Raw genomic sequence first — 18,433 nt, 5'->3', positions numbered from 1 at the left:
TTGGCCAGCTTGATTAGCATTAAATAGGCTTGCAGTTACAAAGCCTGGCTGCTTCCTGCCTAGGGGAATCCTTTTGTTGGGAGGTGTTAGCTGTCCCTGATTGTTTCTTAAAATCATAGAATCATTGAGTTGGAAGAGATCTCATGGGTCATCCCGTCCAAAACCCTGCCAAGAAGCAAGAAAATCACATTCAAAGCATGCCCGATAGGTGGCCATCCAGCCTCTGCTTAAAAGCCACCACCACACTCTGGGGCAGAGAGTTCCACTGCTGAACAGCTCTCACAATTCAGGTGGAATCTCATTTCCTTTATTTTGAAGCCATTGTGCTGCGTCCCTGTCTCCAGGGCAGCAGAAAACAAGCTTGTCCAGCTTCCCTATGACTTCCCCTCAGATATTTATACATGGCCATCATGTCTCAGACCAATCTCTTTTGTTGTACAAAATTCTGGAGAGACTTATTTTGCATAGAATTATGGAAAAAATAGACCCATGTCTGATCCCACAGCAAGCTGGCTTCAGGAAGGGCAAAAGCTGCACATCGCAAGTGCTGAACCTGACTTAGCACACAGAAGATGGCTTTGAAAGGCAGCAGATCATAGGAGCTGTCTTCATAGACCTGTCAGCGGCTTATGATACCGTAAACCACCGCCTCCTCCTGAGAAAAATGTATAATATCACAAAGGACTACCGTCTCACCTGCCTCATAGGAAACCTGCTACAAAACAGGAGCTTCTTTGTTGAGCTCCAGGGCCAGAGAAGCAGATGGCGGAAACAGAACGGCCTGTCTCAGGGAAGTGTGCTTGCCCCATCCATGTTCAACATCTACACAAATGACCAGCTATTGCCAGAAGGGACAGAGAGCTTCATCTATGCTGGTGATCATTCCATTACTGCTCAAGCAGGGAGCTTTGAGATGGTTGAACAGGAGCTTTCCGAAGTTCTAGGTGCTCTTACTGCCTATTACAGGGAAAACCAGCTGATCCCTAATCCATCTAAAACACAGACAAGCCTTAAGAACAAACAAGCATCCCTAGCTCTGAGGATCACCTGGGAAGGAATCCCACTGGAGCATTGCAGCACACCCAAATACCTGGGAGTCACTCTGGACCGTGCTCTGACCTACAAGAAGCACTGCCTGAACATCAAGCAAAAAGTGGGCGCGAGAAACAATATCATATGAAAGCTGACTGGCACAACCAGACACAGTGAAGACCTTTGCCCTTGTGCTATGCTACTCTGCTGCTGAGTAGGCATGCCCAGTGTGGAACACATCTCACCACGCTAAAACAGTAGATGTGGTTCTTAATGAGACATGCCACATTATCACGGGGTGTCTGCGCCCTACACCACTGGAGAAATTACACTGTCTAGCCGGTATCGCACCACCTGACATCCGCTGGGAAGTAGCAGCCAATAGTGAAAGGACCAAGGCAGTGACATCTCCGCCCATCCCTTGTTTAGGTATCAGCCAGCACATCAACGACTTAAATCAAGAAATAGTTTTCTGAGATCTACAGAGACACTCGCTGGAACACCCCAGCAAGCGAGAGTCCAAAAGTGGCAGGCTCAAACCCAGAAACTCAATAAATGGCTGATACCAAATGAGAGAGACCCCCCCCCCCCGCCGGGCACACAGAAGACTGGGCGACTTGGAAGGCGCTGAACAGACTGCGCTCTGGCACCACGAGATGCAGAGCCAATCTTAAGAAATAGGGCTACAAAGTGAAATCCAAGACATGCAAGTGTGGAGAAGAGCAAACCACTGACCACCTGCTGCAATGCAACCTGAGCCCTGCTACATGCACAATAGAGGACCTCCTTGCAGCAACACCAGAGGCACTCCAAGTGGCCAGATACTGGTCAAAGGATATTTAATCAACTACCAAGCTTGCAAATTCTGTGTTTTGTCTGTCTGTTTGTTTGTTTGTTTGTTTTGTTAAAAATTTAATACGAATGTCTGGTTACTGATGACATGATAAATAAATAAATATCATGTCTCCTTTCAGCCTTCTCTTCTGAAGACTAAACATGCCCTGCTCTTTAAGCTGCTCCTCATAGGGCTTGATCTCTTAGACCCTTGATCAATTTAGTCACCCTCCTCTGGACACATTCCAGCTTGTCAACATCTCTCTTCAATTGTGGTGGCCGGAACTGGACACAATATTCCAGGTGTGGTCTAACCAAGGTAGCATAGAGAGTAGCATGACTTCCCTGGATCTAGACACTATAATCCTATTTATGCGGGCCCATATCCCATTAGCTTTTTTTGCTGCCACATGACATTATTGGCTCATGTTTAACTCGTTGTCCACGAGGACTCCAAGATTTTTTTCACACGTACTGCTGTCAAGTCAGGCATCCCCCATTCTGTATCTTTGTATTTCATTTTTTTCTACCTAAGTGAAGTATCTTGCATTTGTCACTGTTGAACTTTGCTTTGTTAGTTTTGGTTCTTTTCTGGAATTCCCCTGCCTTCTGAGTGTTGTTCTTTATTCACTTTCCTGATTTTAAAGTTTTTAATAATGGTAGCCGGATTTTGTTCATTTTCATGGTTTCCTCCTTTCTGATGAAATTGTCCACATGCTTGTGGATTTCAATGGTTTCTCTGTGTAGTCTGACATGGTGGTTATGAGAGTGGTCCTGCATTTCTGTGTTCTCAAATAATATGCTGTGTCCAGGTTGGTTCATCAAGTACTCTATTATGGCTGACTTCTCGGGTTGAATTAGTCTGCAGTGCCTTTCATGTTCCTTGATTCGCTTTGGGCAGTGTGTTTGGTGGTCCCTATGTAGACTTGTCCATAGTTGCATGGCTTACGGTAAACTCCTGCAGGGCTGAGAGGATCTGGCGGTGTAGAAGGACCCTTAGTCTTGTCTCTTCTGGCTGGGAGTATTTCTTCTGGGCTTCTCTTCATTTTGCTACCTGCAGTCCTTTAGTTTGTATTGGAACTTCTCCATGCTACATCATTAATTTACTGTATTTCCCACTGCAGATGCAATCTGTATCCAGGAAAAATGTGTTTTTAGAGTTAATCCTGATTTTACTTTTTTTTCCAGGAAGTGTTCATATGCTAATGGTTTTGTTTTCTGAAACGTTTATTCTCAAAGGAAAGATGAACTCCATTCTCAAGTTCATTCAAACAATATCATTGTGATTTTATTGAACCTAAAGGTTATGTTTTTGACAAGTGTTTTGCCCATTTCAGTATAGCTGCATGTTTTATTCAGCATTAGTGCTTGCCACTTGATTTTTCCAGTGACAAACACATACTTGATAGAAGTGTGTCTATTTTAAAAATGCAGCATACTCACTTGGGAGAACTCTGATTGGATTTGAAGTCCAGGTGTTGAATAATGTACACCTGTTGTTTGTACTTTGTGTTTGCGGTAGGAAATATAAGGCTAATTCTGACGCATCTGTGCTAAGCATGACTACTCTGTAATATATGAAACTTCTCTCAAGCATACAATTTGCGGTGCCAGAATTTTCAACCTTATGGCAACATAATTTTGTAAGAGATGGAAAATACATGCACCATAGATATGTGTCTGTTTTTAAAATGCAGTGTACACACTTCTCAGAATTCTGATGGGATATAAAATGGAAATGTTGGACAGTGTGCACCTGTTGTTCATACTCTGCTGTAGGAAATACCAGGCTAATTTTAGTGTATCTGTGTACAGCTCTCAGATACACCAGAATTTGTAACCGTATGGAAATATTATTTTCTAAGAGATGGAAATATGAGGCAAAAATTGCTTCTGGTGTGTGTGTTATTGCTTGAGAAATCATTTTTAAAAGGAGAGTCAATTTCGAGAGGTTGACTATCTGGCTTAGTTGTCTCTGAAGGTACATCTAAATTGTAGAATTAATGCAATCTGACACTACATCAACTGTCATGGCTCAATGCTGTGGAATCCTATGATTGGTAGAGATACCAGAACTACAGAGATACCAGAACTCCAGAGATACCAGAACTCCAGTTCCCATGATTCCAGTGCATTAAACCACGGCAGCTAAAGTTACATGTTAAACTGCATTAATTCTACAATACAAATGCATCCTAACCATGACAGAAACTGCTGCATTTAGGAAATAATTATATTTCTAAGAGTTACCAATCTATATTTCTAAAAGTGGGAGAAGGGATGCAGGCAGTATTAATACTGTGCAGAATTGGGTGCATTATTTTTTTTCTTTTCCTATTCAATCACCACATTTTATTTTACAGTAGTTGGTCCAGTAGCAATACAGTTACACCGTAGTCATGAGCTATATATATATATATATATATATATATATATATATATATATATTTGCTTTGTAAGTACTCTGTGATGATAAAACCTTTCCTCTTTTTTTTTTTTTTACAAAAATACCTTACCCACCTGATCAACTAGATTAGTAAATTATGGTTGTAGGTTGTGATTGTGGGGCTCACTTTAAAGACCTATAAGCTTTTTGCATTTGGATTCATGGCTTTGTACCTAATAGCCTGCCTTTGCTGACAGTATGAAGCATGAGCCCATATTATCAAGAGCTAAAAATAGCCTCTCTTATACCAGCCTGGATTCCACCCACAATTATATTCTTCCCACGGGGAAAAAGAGAATCTGTGTTGCTATTTGTTTCTCTCTACTTTGCCATGTGAATTTGGGATTTGTGGCAGGGAGGGGATTTAGAATAAACTTACTATGTCTCAGTGTTGCAAAAGGGATCTCTGAAAACAATGTGCTGGAAGCATCTGCTATGCTTTGTGAAATCGCCCAAGGATGACACACATGCCTCAGGATGGGGTTTCTTTTACAATATGACCAGAATCATCTCCAGTGTTGCTTTTCAGTAGAAAGCTATTTGATTGACACTAAATTATGTGTCTTCATGTGAAAAGAGGAGGTATGGTGAGAACAATTTTCTGTTGAGATAGTTGGGTGAAAGAGTGTAAATCATATCTATGTGTTTGTGTTTATCACACCATGTCTTTGGAAAAAGCTTGAAAAAAAATTACCTTTCTGAAATCTCAGAAATCCCTAAAAGCTTGGTTTGGGGCCCTGTCACATGTCACTGTTGTAGCACCATTATTCCATTTTAATGACCATGGCAACATAATATAAAATCCTATGAGGGATATTTAGGATTCTCGGCCAGTGATCTCTCAGGCCTCACTAAACTACAAACCCCAGAATTCCATAGAATGTTGTCAGGACTGTTGAAATGGAATAATAATTCTGATATAACAGTATAGTGTAATGAGGATATCATACATATGAAGTGAGCAACAAATTTTTCGCAGCCTCCCTTCTGCGGTATAGGGTTAAGGGCACTGATCTACTTTTCAAGGCTGTTCCAAAGATTACAAAGATGTGCCTTCTGAACACTTGGTAAGCCCTGTGTAAAAGTTAAGTACAGTAGACTCTCAGTTAACCAGAGCTCAAGTAACCAGAACTCTCAAGCAACCAGCAAAAAATCTAAGAAATGATACTTTGAATAAAAATAAGAATATATTTCCAGCTTGTTCACCCTGATGACATGGATGGGGTCCTGGGGGCTGTGAGAGCAACCAAATCAGCTCTGGACCCTTGCCCTTCCTGGCTAATTAAATTGGCTAGAGGTGGGTTATTAGATTGGTTTTTGCCGATTATTAACGCATCATTGGCTCACGGGAAATATCCATCTGGTCTGAAGCAGGCAGTGGTGAGACCAATCCTGAAGAAGACCCCATAGTTTTGAATTAACTACAGGTCAATCTCTAACCTTCCCTTTTTGGGCAAGGTGCTGGAGCGGGTGGTCGCCTCTCAGCTCCAGGGATTCCTTGAGGACCCTGATTTTCTAGATCAGTCACAGTCTGGGTTTAGGCCTGGTCATGGTACCGAGATGGCTTTCGTCACCTTGGTGGATGACCTCCGCAGGGAACTGGACAGGGGGCATGTGACTCTGTTGGTTCTCTTGGACATCTCAGCGTCTTTCGATACCATCAACCATGGTATCCTTCTGGGATGGCTCTCTGGGATGGGTGTTGGGGACATAGCTCTGTTGTGGCTCTGGTCCTTCCTGGAGGGCCACTCCCAGATGGTGAAACTGGGGGACAGCTGCTCGGACCCCTGGCCTTTGACCTGTGGGGTCCCACAAGGTTCTGTTCTGTCCCCCAAGCTTTTAAACATCTACATGAAACTTCTGGGAGAGGTTATCCGGAGTTTTGGAGTTCGGTGCCATCTCTACGCAAATGACGCCCAACTCAACTACTCCTTTCCACCTAATTCCAAGGAAGCTCCTCAGGTACTGGACGAGTGCCTGACCGCTGTGACGATCTTTCAGAGAGGCTCTTCTCTCGCTCCCGCCTTCATCGTAAGCGCTACTTGTGGGGACGAGAGAGAGGGCCTTCTCTGTGGTGGCCCCTCGGCTTTATAATTCGCTCCCCAGAGATATTAGGTAAGCTCCCACCCTGGAAATTTTTAGGAGGAGCCTGAAAACATGGCTGTTCCAATGTGCCTTCAATGACTGAATGTATGATAATCCCTGACCAAACTCTGCATAAAATGTCCCCAGAAGCACTTTATTCACTGGTTTGTGCAATGAAATCCTACTTTATCCCTCGGATCCCCTTCCTGATATTTTACACTGTCCTATCTCCCAGTGTTTTAAAATTTTAATCTTTGAATTTGGCCCTGCCCACTGTGATCATTTTTAGTGTTTTAATGCTTTGATTTTATATTGTTGTATTGCCTATTTACATTGGTTTGGTATTTTATGTTATTTTATTTTCTGATTTTCTGTTGTGTTTTTGCGTTATATTGTGTTTTCTGTATTGATGGGTGTGGCCTCATGTAAGCCACCCCAAGTCCCCTTGGGCAGATGGTGGCGGTGTATAAATAAAGTTTTATTATTATTTTTATTATATGTATAATAGAATTAAATTTGGTTTTATTTGCTAATAATAACTGTATTTTAATATTAAAATCCAGTGTATACAGAATTTATGTTATTGTATAGTATTTGTTAGATAAAGGAACCTTCCACATAGTCATATAACCCAGAATACCACTGCAGAAAATACCACAATATCTGCTTTGAACTGGGTTATCTGTCATGATCACTTACTCATGCCATGCAACTATCATTCCTGACATAGAACACATGGGCATGGGCCTATAGAGGGAGGACAGGATGCTACAAGGACATTTGAACTGGCCATAAAAATCAATTGCACTGGGTGGGCTCTGGTATATGGGAAAGGGCAGGGATCAGGCACCAGGGTATTTGACTGATTTATGACATTACACACAAGACCCTATATTACCCATCTGGGCAATAGTGCTAGATTCTTGTATTCCGAACAAGAAAATGTATGGTATCTTCAGACCCTACGTCTCTTGGCGTATTCTTTCAAGTGAAGACTAACCCATAGCAGCATAGTGAGAGCAAAGAACTTTCCATTATCTGACTCCACACTACCATGTATTCCAGTTCAAAGCAGATAATGTGGGATTTTGTTTAGCTGTGTGGAAGGGGCCCTATTTTTAATAGTTTTTCACAAGCAACCAGTTAATTGTCTTTCACCTACCAATTTCCATGGACACTGGCTATCCCAGGAGCATCCACAATTTAAAAATGTGGATGTTCCTGGGGGCCTGTCCACACCCACTCCAGAAAGAGTGCACTTTCTGGGGTGGGTGTCCAGATATTATTCCAGGATTGGCTGGGCAGAACATCTGGAGACCCTACCCCCCCCCTACCCCAAAGCCCACAAACCACTTTTAAAAATAAGGAAAACTTACCCAACCTCCATTACAGTGTTGCCAGAGCTCTCCTGGTGCGTAGAAATAACACACGAGGAGAGGGGAGCAAAACACACGAGGAGAGGGGAGCAAAATCACTGCTTCACCCCCCACTCTCCAGGTGTGTCATTTCTACATGCTGGGAGAGCTCCGGCAACACTGTAATGGAGGCTGGGTAAGTTTTCCTTACTTTATTAAGGGAATTGGGGGCTTTGGGTCGTGGGATTCCCACAGTTTTCCGGACTAATTTAGTTGGGAAAACTGTGGGAATGGTATCTGGACTGCAGTCCAGGCACTGGAAGAAGTGGGTTTATCCCATGCCTTCCAAGAAGGCACTGAATAAATTCACTAATTAATTCACCACAAACCAGGGTTTTCTTGGTTTGTGGCAAATTAATTGTGGGTTGGTCAGAACATAATCTGGACAGTCTCCTTTTTATTGTGGAATAAAGGGGCTGTCTGGATGGGCCCCTAGGGGTTATCTACAAAGATAAAAATGTGGACTCGTCTTGAATCTGTCTCCACGACACATCCACATTTCCATACAATGCAGCTTGAAACTGCATTACATGGTCAGTGTAGGGTCATATGATGCAATTCAATGCACTCTAGATCTGGTTTAAAGTGTAGATCCGGCCTTTGTCGCTGTCAGGAAATCTGGATTGGGTCCAATTCTACCCAGTCCACTATCCAGACAGACACTGCTCTCCATCACTTTTTTCCATTGGTTATCACAGAAGAAGAGGTGGCTCACTTCTTTATCTCTGCCACTGCTCTCTTTCCATGGGCCATGGAGCTCACTGAAAATTCTCAGCTGTCATGGTTGCATCTGCTGATGTCAAAATAGGTATCTGCATGGCCAACAAGAAGGAGGAGGTTGCTGTATTCCCTCATTGCTGATTGTGTGGGCACCCTATTAGGACATTAAAGACACAACAGGCAATGGCCATATCATCAAAGAAAGCTTCATCCCTCCTGGGGAGCAGAAGGGATGACACAGTGGATTGAACTGAAATGGATCCAGAATGTCTCAGTGGGGCTGGATATGATCTTGTCTCAGCTAGGCTATCTGGACACCAATGTGGTGCTGCAGTGGGTTTGGGTGAGTGAATCTTGCTGCCATCATGTTCCCTCTAGACCCAGTGTTAGATGGTTAATGTGGGAATTAGTTGTGAGTCCAATTGGATTTTTTAAATCATGTTCTTAAAAGGGAATCTTCATATCAGGCATGTAGCTGTGGGGGGGGAGGGGCTTGAAGGGCTTCAGCCCCCCCCCCCCCCCAAATTCTCATGGTGGTTCGTGAAAAGGCCTTACTGGTGCATTATTTAAACTGTTATGTTTATTCATATCATGATCTGATCACCATACTCAATATATCCCATATGCATGGGGGTATTGGGGTAATGATACAAAAGGTTTGCTAGGCTAGACCCTCTTTCACTCAGACTCAGCCCCCCCCCCCGAAACTCAGCCCCCCCCCCCACACACACACCCCTGAAATTTTTTAGCCCCCCCCCCCCCCCCCGAAATGAAATCCTGGCTACGGGCCTGCTTCATATATATCTATACATCTCTGTCTGTCTGTCTGTCTATATATCTCTCATTGGTTGTTACAAGAAGAAATTGAAGTCTTGCGTTGATCTGGTAGCTATTAGGGTCTAGGCTTGTCATGAAGCCTAGTTGAGGAGGGGTCAGCAAGTTGAATTTTCGTAGAGATTCTCCAGGAGTATCCTTTATGGCAGAATTCAGATGCTGTCAATACTTCTCTGGGGTACATTTCTTATAATATTTTTAGAGTTGTAACAGCTGATTTTCTTGTACAATGGCATTAACACTGCTGCATAGCTCAAACCCATGGGCTAGGGTGGATTAGAAATTTGACACAATTAATTTCATTGTTTCCCCTCCAGAGAAGATGCTAAGTTACAAAGGTTATTGCTGAGGCGATCATTAATCTTTGCCTGTAACAACTTGATAAGATAAATGTTGTCAGATATTATAGATTTCCTAAAGGATTAATTTCTCGAGTTACATTACTATGACATCTGATGCCAATTATGCCAGATTAATACAGCCATAGCTGCAACAAATCAAGTATTTTATGTGCAGAGATCACTGAGAGATATATGACTGTGGCTAGTAGCTAGATTATTTAATTTTATTTTCTATACAAATCACCAGTATAGAGCAGAAAAAAAACAAGTAAAAATTAACAAAAAGTTAGTGATTAAAAGAAAACAAAGGCATATAAAGGATTAAAAGAAAACAAAGGCATCTGTACGAGAATGAATGCAGTGTGGTACCACTTTAAGTACCATGTCTCAGTGCTGTGAATCATGGGAAATGTAGCTTGGTGAGGCTTTAGCTCTATCTGTTAAATGCTAAAGATATTGTAAAAGTACAACTCCCTGATTCCATAGCATTAAAACACGACTGATAAAATGGCCAGCATTAATTATACAGTGCAGATGCACACTAAAATGGAAATATATTCAACAAAAAAACTTAATTAAAATTTCCATGAGAAAAATTATAGAAACCTGTATGTTATCTTTAAAGATATAGTCCATTGATTTGTGTATGCATTTAATATTTCTATTAATATGTTGAGTACACCCTTGGGGGTGAGAAGGGCTGGGTACAAGTATATGACATAAATTAATAAATAAAGTCTTGTAGTATGCAATCTTAATGTAAAATAGTATTGCCCAGGCAGGCTTCTAACATTCTACAATTAATAAAGATTTAGAAGATTTCCAATGCAAAGCAATTTCCTGCCTGATTAATATTAACAGGTGTCTGATGCATTCTAAATTGTCTTCATGTACCATTTTATTCAGATAACAAAGGACTGCATGTGGGAGAGTTGAGCAACTATTATAGTCAGTTCTGTCTTTTATTATGATAAATGCTTGTGTTGGGGATAGGAGCCTAGCTACCCACAAAATTTGATGTCCCCTCATGGTGACTAAAGTTGACTGTCATCATAAACTGAAGCTTAAAATATTCTTATCAATTCAATTACATTCAAATACATAGCATCTCAGAAAGTAGTCTTATAGCCCACTTTCTACAAACGTAATTTGTAGCCAAACAAAATTTACAGCAATTCAGCACCACTTTAACTGTCATGGTTCCATCCTATGGAATCCCAGGATTTGAAGTTAGTTGTGGAACCAAAGAAATCCCAGAATTCCATAGCATGAGCTGTGGCAGTTAATATGATATCATTCTTCAATGTGTATACAACTTTACTGTTAAAAGCTTACACTAAGAATGTTGTTAACTCAGACTTTAAAGTGCTAAATTATCCCTTTGCATTGCATTCAAAACTAAGAGTTGGTCGTTCCATACTTGCATATTATTTTTGTAGCTTGCTCTTCGCTTTGGTGATAGATTTTCCATTGTTATATTGTAAAACTATTATCTTTCTATACTAGATCCATAGCAATGTTTTTACTTACAGGGACCAAAAAAATGGAGGTGGCTTTAGCTGCAATGTATTTATATGTTAGAATAATTTTTACTTAGCCAAACAGAAAGGCTTCTAATTTTGACATTTGAGAGTGCAGGCTTAGGGAAGAACCAACTAGAGTTGAGCCATTCAATAACATTTTGAATGTCGTTCAGTGGTCAACATTTCTGGAAGCTCTCCTGATTCATTTTGCTTTTCAAGTTTGGATTGCCATTTACTGGCTACTCCAACTTTCCCTTCTTTACATTTGAATTTTATGAAATCACTCTAGGAAATTTATTATACAAAACAAAATTCATAATACTGTCCCCCAAATATTTCTTTTAAAGGCTTTGGGGGCCGGGAGTTGTATGTTGAGACTGGCTGTCATTTACAACCTGATAACTTCATCTTGTTTTCATCCATTTTAACTGCTGTCTTAATTTATTTGAATTTTCATCCAAACCAAATGAAAACAGGGAAAGAATTGATCTAGGAAAGGAGCCCAGTCTGTTTGGGATACTAGTCTGGTGTTAAGGAGCTGCACCTTGTGAACTTGTATTTTGCACAACAATTTAAGGTGCTGGATAACCGTTCTGTTTTGCGGCTTGACATTTTAGAAGGAATAGTATTATTGTTAGACAAAGATGTTTTTTAGGCCAGAACATGGTCATTTAGCCCGGAAAAACCTACAACAACCCATGGATTCCGGCCATGAAAGCCTTCGACAATACATCAAAGATGTTTTGTTCTCTGGAAGTATGCCTGGACCAAGGTGTCCTCCTGGATGCTCATACATCAGCTGAGCCTAGGAAAGTGTGGTATGGTAGCCCTCCATCAGATTGGTTTGGTAGTCCTGCTTCATCTGGTACAGAGGTTTTCATAGGGAAAATCCCACAAGATGTTATTAATATTAATAGGCTGCAATATTAATAATAATAGACTCCAAAATGTGTTTGTTTGCTTTATAACTTCTTGCTTGTATCACTTAAATATTGGGGCTCAGTGTTGTAGCCTGGCAAGGGCCTAACAATTCTGAAGAGGATGATGGGATTCAAAATAAAGTGTTTGAGAGCCTTCAGGGAGATTTGCAGACAGGCTATGAGATAGGTTGGCCTGATCCTGAACCAGCAGATATTGCGCTTATCAGGGAAAGTAAACATGAACTTTCCCTGGAGAATAGGCCCTGGGAAGACACAGAGGGTGCAGAGGTCTTGAGGGAGTGCAGATTAGATCTCAGGACTCAAGGCGTGAAAGCAGGCAATTAAGGAATTCCCAGAGAATTAGAGATAGGAGTTTCAGATCTAGATGTGTCAAGCATGATGTCATGAGTGCCTTGGTGGGTTTAAATTAGGTGTTTGATTCTCAGCAATTCAGAGAAGATAACTTTGCTGTGGGAAAACAGTCTTCTGTTCATGTTACCAAGTTTCCAAGTCTTTGGTTCTTGTAATGTCAAGATTCTTGTTTCGTGGTTAGGCTTACCTCTACCTTGGAAGAGTTTTGCCTGGATTAAGTTTCCTGTATTCATGTTCCTGCAGTTCACCTTGTTATTGGATTTCTAGTTCCTGTGATGTTTCCATGGATATCGTAAAGACTTTTGTAATAGACTTTTGATATCGTAAAGACTTTTGCTGTTTATATCCTGACTGCTAATTTTTGACATAATGCTTTCCCCCTCTTTTATTATTCCTCTCCCCCTTTTATTATTCCTTATTCAATAAACAATTTATTATTGGATTATTGACCTCTGGTGTGGTGCTGGATGAAGAGGTACCTCTTCACCCAGGGCTAGGGTGCAACACTGAGACAGTAGGACAGAGACAGACAAAGACGGAGATCAGCTCTGCAATATTATTAATAACAGACTCCAAAAGCTTGCTTGTTTTATAACGTCTTGCTTTATAACTCAAATATTGAGACCGAGACCATGGACAGAGACCAACAAAGAGGTTAGCTCTGCAATATTAATAATAGACTCGAAAAGCTTGCTTGCTTGTTTTATAAGCTTTCTCGCTTCTTGCTGTATAATGCAAATAAAAATAAAATATAAATAAAATAATATATAACTCAACAAATATAAAATATTATTTCAATTTAAAATGTAAAAAATGCAGCTGGCTGGCAGCAGCAAGAGCACTTCCCCAGCACCTACACCGTGGGGCAGCCAGGGCAGCTTTTTATTATTTTATTATTGAAAATTTAATTCAAAATAATTTCAAGGTGCTGGTAAGCCCCTTTGTGTGAGTGTTGGAAAAACCTATGACCACAGCACCATAAAAGAGTCCAAAGTATAAGAAAAAAGATCATTGAAAAACAAACAAACAAAATATAGGAAAATTAGGACTAAGGAAGGAAATTGTATAATCCAAAAAAGGATTAGGAATAGGTGATAACCAAAAAGTAATCCAAATGTCTCATGCAGATCCCAAGGTAACACAGTCCAGCCCAGCCACTCTCCTCCTTTCTTTCTTCTTTCTTCATCGAAGCTTTCTCATTGGACCCCCTTCTTTCTTCTTTCCTTCTCCCTTCCTTCTTCAGTATGTCTTCTCTCTGCCCTATTCTGCCTGCCTACCTGAGCTCTTGCTGCCCTCCTCCCTCAATCCCTTCTAGAGCGCAAATGAAGCCTGCTCTGGCATGCTCTGAAATTCAAAAGCAAAATGGCAGCTGCTGTGCCTCTGCCTCCCTCTCCCTCCTCCATCAGCATTGATTGGCTCAGAGGCATGCCAACAAATTTGGCTTTGCCTCTCAGCAGGGCCTGGTTGACCTGTGAATTTTAACTGCATCATAGCGGCCTTATGAAGAAAATGAAGCTTAAGAAACGAAGGTATTAGTAAGCACTGCACATGCACATCGGTATTCACATCGTAAGTATGAATCATACAAAATTGATCAGAGTTACAACACTTTCTGAATTTTTGCACATGAACAATAACAACTGTAGAACTAAAGGGTGCACATTGTACCATTTTTAATTTTTGGATGGGATGGAGGACGTGGCAGAGAAATTGCTTTCAAAAGTTTTGCAACATGTTCAAGGATCCTAAGACTAAAATTCATTCTTAGTTCTTTGAGTCTTTACATCCTGGTACCACTGTTATAATTATTACTAATCATGTTTATATACTTCCCTTTATCTAAGGGACTTGTGGCTATGTATATATGAATTTCTACCATTTCTCATGACAATCTTTTGGGGATTGAGCTGGGAGGTTGTGAGGGAATTGCAAACATAAAGTGCAGTGAATATTATGGCTGAATAGGAATGATTTCACATCTCCCTGGTTGAAGTCCTGGTTTGCTTCATCTTAGCTCTCTGTGCTTCTGTTCATATGGCTGAAAGTATCGTAGTAATGGATTTCTTCCAATATCACAGGAAGTGTACTAGAACATGGGTTCAAGGATGCCATTATGTGCAAATCCTACTGATGGACTTTCAAAATCATCTGTGTAACCATCATAGAAGCACAATCCTAGACTAGAAGGGTTTTCCCTCTGATGCAGCCTTTAATGTCATTTTAAATTGAAGATTAAGGTTTGGGACCCGCCTACCTTCATGACCGTATCTCCTCCCACAAACCTGCCCGACCCCTTCGCTCTTAGGGGGAGGCCCTCCTTTCACCCTCTCCATTATCACAGACCCGACTTATGGGAACGAGGGAGAGAGCTTTCTCCTGTGTGCCCCCCCCCCGACTCTGGAACACATTGCCCAGTGAGATTAGGCAAGCCCCCACCTTAGAAACTTTCAAGGAGAACCTCAAAACATGGCTTTTCCATTGTGCTTTTGGAGAGTGATCTTACATCTCCCTGTGTGATTCTCCCCTAAAATGGATGTCCTCATATTGCACTGTCTCCTGCCCACATGAAGGACTGTCTCCATTAACTCCGTTCATGAGTCTCCCTTACAAATATATATGTTTTATTTCTATCTCATCCTTAGTTTTTTATCATTGCATCTTGCACATGTGGCCTGCTCATTGCGATTGTGTTTGATCTTCTGCTGTATTACTTTGCATGTGTTTATTGTATTTTTTGCTTGATTTATTTTATTCTGATATTTGCTTTATGCTTTTCATGTTACTGTATTGTAATGCACTTCTGGGCCTGGCCTCATGTAAGCCACCCCGAGTCCCCCTTGGGTAGATGGTGGCGGGGTATAAATAAATATTATTGTTGTTGTTGTTTTGCACAAAATTTGTGTAAGATTGTTGGATTTTGTTCAAAGAAACAGCAATATTCCACAAAACAAGCAAACCCTAACCTACTTGGCTATTTGAAGATGTGAAGTAGAATGGCCCAAAAATGTGTTTTATTTGCACAAAACCCAATAGTTGCCATGCAAAGCAACATGTAGTTCCACACTTAATATTTTCCCCCACAGTATTCAGGATGTAAGGCAAAAACTGCAAAATCTTTGCCATTTGCCCATCTTATTCATATTATTTCCATTCTTATTAGTGACATTGTTTTTGTGAAGGAGAAGAAAAGAGTTTTGAGTGTCTGTACACACACACACACACACACACATTACATAGAACAAACACTTCGTATTTTAGAAATGCATTGACATAAAGCTGTTGTTAAAAAACTTCTATCCAGAAATACTGAGAACTTTGAAATAAAAATTAGATGGAATTTTTAAAAAGAAATGGTAAGGAAACCTTTTACATATATTGCTTCTTCTCATCGAAATACATATTTTTCCTGCCCTTCCTCTCTATAAAAGTGACACCTATACACTTACATCTCTGGGTGGCGGTTTGTTAGAGGGATGAAGTTGTTTTTTTACTTAATAAGTTTAATATTCAATTTACATGTTCATAAAAAACAGTGAAACAAACTTATATACACGTACATAAGCATGAACCAGTACAGTGCTTCCTAACATCTATACAATATTCATATTTGGTTATATTCTCCCCTCTTCCCACCCTACCCAATTTAGTGACTTTTGGTCCCTTGGGAGGGATAAAGTTTTGATTTTATTATTAATTTCAAAATGCTATATCTCAGAATTGCAGTCCTACTCCCAAGACTACTTCCCTGAAAATAAAACCTTCTCTACCTATGAATATAACAAGAACATTCTTGAGCCTTTAAAAATACGATATTGTGAGGCTTACTGGTTAACCTTTTCCCTCTGTATAAAGAGATAATCAGAATTATGTGAAATACACATAGATTTCTTTAGTTTTGTGCTTGTATTTACTTCCACATTAGTGAGACTTCAGGATGCTGTTTGAGGTATAAACCTTTGTATCATAGTACTGTAGCTTTGTTTGAGAGCTAAGTTGAGCTTGTCTGCTTCAATTTAAATTTCTTATGGCTCCTACATAAACAGGAGCCAAGAGCTCTTATGAATAAATGATGCTACATTCTGAAAGCGGCTGTTCAGAGAATTCATAATGGGAGAAGCATTTTTTTCCCATGCATGTTTACCTTTTAGATGCCCCTTTTTCTTTAATCCTTTGTTAATGAATGTATAGTTTGCCAGCTTTGCAGCCTGTTTACCTCCAGCTTCAAAAAACCATCAGAAAAGACAAAGAAAAAGTGATAAATGATAACACTCCATCTGAGAAATAAAACCTTGTTCTGTTCCAATTAACTGAATGCCAGCTGTTGCCTAGCATGAATGAGCTATTTTTGGATATTAGGAATGCATTTATGACTGATTAAAGCAAAGGAATAGCTGTTTATCAGTATCATAATTAAGCTTCATTGTTTTGGCAATCAATTATTAATATAGCAATGTTCAGAATTAAGCTTGGTGCTATAATGCCCTCAATCTGTTTTGCTCCAGGAAAAAATCCCATGTATCACGTACTAATTTTAATTTTTGTATGAGTAGTCTTGAGATCTGCTCAGGGTCAGTTTTGGGAACCTGAATTTCTCTATTTTTGCCACTTTCCTTATCTGATCATGCTCGTGAATATAAATTTTCCTTGCATTTTCAAGTTAATTCTGAAACTGGCCCAACTCATGAATATTAATGTGCACACAGCTGATCTCTCTGCAAATGATCACATCCATAAACATGAAAATACTGTTAACTTACAGTAATGAGCACTCTCTTGGATTTTGGTCCCAACTCAGCTTTCCAATTCTAAGGTTACAATTCAATTCCTGATTCTCACTCTTTGTCTTGTCCTCAGCACTTAAGAAATCTGTTTTTATGAATTTTGCATCTTCCCAGAAAAGGGTCCTTTTCTTATCTGTTGTAGTTGACTCAAAACATCATCAGTGATAGATACTTTTCTATGCTTTCATGCATGAATATGCTATTATCATAGAGGCCGAAGTTTCTGTATATACTCGAGTATAAGCCTAGTTTTTCAGCCCCCTTTTTTAGGCTGAAAAAGCTCACCTCGGCTTATACTTGAGTCAAGGTTATTTATTATTTTATTCTGTTATTAGTATTATTTTATTTCATGTATTGTTTTATTTCATTTACAGTATTTTACTCTATTATGATTATTATTATTACATTAATTATACTTTATTATTGCATTAATTATTTTACTCTATTATTACATTTATTATTTTACTCTATTATTACATTTATTATTTTACTCTATTATTACATTTATTATTTTACTCTATTATTACATTTATTATTTTACTCTATTAGTACTATTGTTATTGCATTTACATTATTTTACTCTCTTTATTATTGTTGGAAGGATACGTAAATACATTTACATTGAATAAGGTTAGAATAATGATTTAATCAGAGTTGGGCAGTCTTATCTCAAATTACAATTTAAATATTCAACACCATTTCACCTCCTGATGCCTCAATTACTGTAATTTTATTGTTATCTCTTTTTACTTTGAAATTTACCAGTAGTGGCTTCATTTCTTGCCCTCGGCTTATACTCGAGTCAATATGTTTTCCCAGTTTTCTGTGGTAAAATTAGGTGCCTCGGCTTATATTTGGGTTGGCTTATACTCGAGTATATACGGTACATACTCTCAGGGCCGTAGCCAGAAAAAAATTTCGGGGAGGGTTGACAATCTGGGGGGGGGGGTTTGAAAATTTGGGGGGGGGTTGAAAATTTCGGGGAGGGTTGAAAATTTGGGGGTGGGGTGGGGTTGAAACCTGCCTCCTAGCTCACGCTGAAGCAAAGAGCACAGCAGGGGGCAGAGCAGCCTTCTATAGCCTGCAGCTCCACCCCTGTCAACCACCTCCACCAAGTCTGGCCTCCTTAA

General features: G+C 40.0%; 1 protein-coding gene across 3 annotated transcripts in view; it reads left to right on the top strand.

Annotated features, from left to right (window-relative positions):
* Nucleotides 1–18,433, top strand: part of CACNA2D1 (calcium voltage-gated channel auxiliary subunit alpha2delta 1) — a 531,008-nt gene that overhangs the window by 339,009 nt on the left and 173,566 nt on the right. The window lies entirely within an intron of this gene.

This window comes from Anolis sagrei, chromosome 5 (assembly GCF_037176765.1).
Source record: "Anolis sagrei isolate rAnoSag1 chromosome 5, rAnoSag1.mat, whole genome shotgun sequence".
NCBI lineage: Eukaryota > Metazoa > Chordata > Lepidosauria > Squamata > Dactyloidae > Anolis > Anolis sagrei.
The sequence above is the reverse complement of the archived record's forward strand: the minus strand, read 5'-3'. Positions and strand labels throughout refer to the sequence as shown.